Here is a 3,696-nt window from a genome sequence, read left to right as displayed (position 1 = left end):
GTGAATAGGTACAATTACAAATTTTAATTGTTACTTGGCAATTTTAGGCAATAATGCGGAATATGAAGATGAGCCTAACAATTGCACGTGAGCACAAAGTACTAAGCAAACAACACAAACACGTAAGTAGGCACGCACAATATAATGTACGTAAGTGTAACGAGACAAGTAACCACAAGTAGAGAGTTAGGGTTAGGAATAACCGCAACTCCGGGAGACGAGGATGTATGCCGATGTTCACTTCCTTGGAGGGAAGCTAGTCACCGTTAGAGGGGTGGATGTTACCATGAAGGCACACCTACGCCACGAAGGCTCACCCTATTCTCCCTTTGAGACAACACCACGGAGGCATTTCTCAACCACCAGTGGTAGACCTTGGGGTGGTCTCCAAACCCTCACAAACTTTTCCGAGGGTAATCACAAAGTTCGATTCCACTCCGAATGACTCCTACCACCTAGGAGTCTCCAACTTCCAAGAGTAACAAGAACGATGGGAAAAGCTCAAAACTTGCTCAAGTCATGAATTCCTTTGGTGCAAAGAAGGGGAAGGAGTGGATCTATCACTTGATTGGAGAACTTCTCTCAAATGCTCCTAGAACACTTGGGAATCTAGGATTTAGTGTGGATGAATGAGAGAGAGAGTGAGGAGTGTTCTTGATAGGCTCAAAGTGAATGGTCAACCTTATCCTGTGGAAGAGAAAGGTATATATATAGGTGGTGGGTAGAAGTGACCGTTTGGGGTACAGGATGGGCCGGACGTTCGGAGAACGTCGGACGTCCGGAGGCACAAATAGGTCCGGACGTCCGACAGTCATCGGAATACCGGACGCTGTGAAAAGTGTGACCCACAATCCAGTGTACAGGATACGGACATCCGGAGCACGGACGACCGGAGGGTCCGGACGTCCGTAAAAATGCTTCTGTTGTGAAAGTGTCGGACGTCCGGAGAGTTTCAGACATCCGTAGAAATGCTTCTGTTGTGGAATGCCGGACGTCCGGAAGTGGCCGGACGTCCGGGCAATCAAGAAGGACCGGACGTCCGTAGAACATCGGACTTCCGAAGGCAAGGTATAGAAATAGTATCTTTTGAGCAAGTTTTTCACTAGATCCATCGATCCCCTCTTAATAGTGCGGGATCCCTATACTCAAGAACAAACCATAAATGAAGTCAACATCTTGTATCTCCATTCTTGAGTTATATGCTTTTTGTCCCTAGTCATGATCCATGCACACGGTCTTTGGAACATAATCTGAGATATACTTGATAAACATGATTAGTCCCGAGCATATGTGTTGTCATCAACATCAAAATATGATTAAGGGCATGATTGCACTTTCAATCTCCCCCTTTTTGGTAGTTGATGACAACTCATATGCATACTCATAATAGTAATCGGAAGTATTTGTTGTGGAGCTCAATAACCATAATAAGAATGAGTAGCGAGCGAGTTCCCCCTCAAAGTGATACCATAGATACTACTAAAACAAAATGATGAGGGCTCCCCCTCAAAATGATGCCTCCAGTATAACCAAATCTCATACACACGATAATCAAGAGTTAAATTTCATATAGATTCATCACATGTAGATTCACCAAATCTCAGATTCAACAAACTCATAACATAGGTTCAGTACAGGCTAAAACACAACCATAACAATAAGTTTGATTACATAATGAGCTAGAATAACATGCATATGGAGCCAACTCCCCCTTTGGCATCAAGTATCCAAAAAAAGAACTAGGGGGAATGACATAACAACATTAGAGATCATCCTCCTCATCATCATCATGAACACCACTGCCACCAGCCTCGTCGAAGAAATCAGCCCACTCAGGACCGGAGGGAAAACCAAAGTCAGAAGGGGGGTCTGCAGGAAGACGCTCATCGCCACTCACATCATACACTCCTGAGTCTCTCACACGAGCCTTCAGAGCGTTCTTGGAAGTGACCATGCGAGTGACCACATCGTGGTGTTGGGAGCAATGGTAGGTGAACATCTTCATCATGGCTGAGTGAGCCTTCCCAAGAAAACGAGCAATGCGCCCAAAGGGGGCATCACTGGAAGGAGGATGGGTAGCATGAGAAGGAACACTAGCGGCGGTGCGACTAGCAGTAGCGGGAGGAGGAGGAACATGATCAGCCGCCATGTGAGCGGGAATGACCCATCGCTCATGTACATGAGTGCGGGCAATAGGAAAGGGAGATACACTTTCGATAAAAGCCTGAATAAAAGGTGCATGAGGAAAAGCCCGCTTGTGCTGGAAGCTAGCAAGGCGGATCTCATGCCATAGAAAGTGGGGAACATTGATCTTCCCTTTAGGAGATGTGAAGAGGCGATGCATGAGATCAATGCAGTAGCTGCTGCAGGAGCCCTTGTCACCCATCTTGGGATAGATGGTGCGGATGATACACTGATAAATGATGTTGAATGGAAAGCGCCAAATGGAGACTTGGTTTAGACCCTTTTGTTTTTCAGTGGCAGGCAAAGTTGATATAGGTCTAAGGAGATCCACACAGACCGCAATGCCCTTGGGCTTATGGTTGGGGTCATCCTTGTGGATTTTGAACCCAGTGTCGGGAAATCCAAGGGCAGTGACAAACTGAGCATAAGATGCTGTGAGTGCAGTGTCGGAGGTCATCCATGTGACAGTGTTATCAGGAGCAAAGTAACATGTGGCATAAAACTGATGGATGACAGCGTGGTTAAAATCATGTTGAAAGGCGAAAGGAGCAGCTAGATTGGACGACTCAATGAGCTCAATGGCTCCCGGATATTTCTCCGGATGAGTGCGAATGTGCTCAAGATCAATGCAAACATGAAGTGACAAGCCCTTAGGGATGACAATCGTGGTGAAGATGTCGGCTTGGACATTTGTGCAAAAGTGACTATCCTGAGAATCCCTAACAACGGTAAATTGATCTACATCACGACGCAATTTAAGATATGAAGTTTTTGGCACCTCGTTGAAACGCTTAATATGACGACCGAGTGGCAGTGGAGGCTCAATGGAGATACGGCGAGCATCACCGTGGGGTTGCACCAGAGGAGGAGGAGGGTGAAAGGTTGGACGACGAGTGCCCGACTAGGGTGCAGCGACGCGAACGCCAACCATCAGGGACAGATCCACCTCCTCAAGCTCATCCTCAAAGTCCGACCCCTCCGAGGAGGAATCATTGGACGAGCTGGGAGGACGAGCGGCACATTTCTGAGGGCGATCTTCCTCCTGGGAGTCGTCGGAGCCACCACGACGAGACGGACGAGCCGGCCCTCCGGCGACTTGCTTGCGAGCTGAGTGCTTGGACCGAGGCATCGTGACCTAGGGGAGAAGGAAAGCACATATCAACACCCCTCCATAGATCAGGGTGAATACATGAGAGGGGGGGTTGTGCCCTACCTTGAACGGAAGAACAAGGAGGGGACGAGCGGCGTGCTGGAGCAGGTGGCCGACGGGCTGGACGGGGAGAGAAGCCCCGGGCTGGACGGGCTGGACGGGGAGCCGCAGATCCGCGGCGGAGAGAAGCCCCGACGAGGGGCACAGTGGCGTGCGGCTGCGGTGAGTGGTCACACGGCAGGAGCGGCGGCGGCGGTGGGGTAACTAGCGGATAGAGGATGTGGTCAGTTGAGAAACCCTACCGCGCTGTATATATAGTGGCCAGTAAAAACATCCGGACGTCCGGAGCCTACGGACGACCG

The sequence above is a fragment of the Triticum dicoccoides genome, chromosome 4B (assembly GCF_002162155.2).
Source record: "Triticum dicoccoides isolate Atlit2015 ecotype Zavitan chromosome 4B, WEW_v2.0, whole genome shotgun sequence".
NCBI classification, from domain to species: Eukaryota; Viridiplantae; Streptophyta; class Magnoliopsida; order Poales; family Poaceae; genus Triticum; species Triticum dicoccoides.
Note: the sequence above shows the minus strand (reverse complement) of the source record.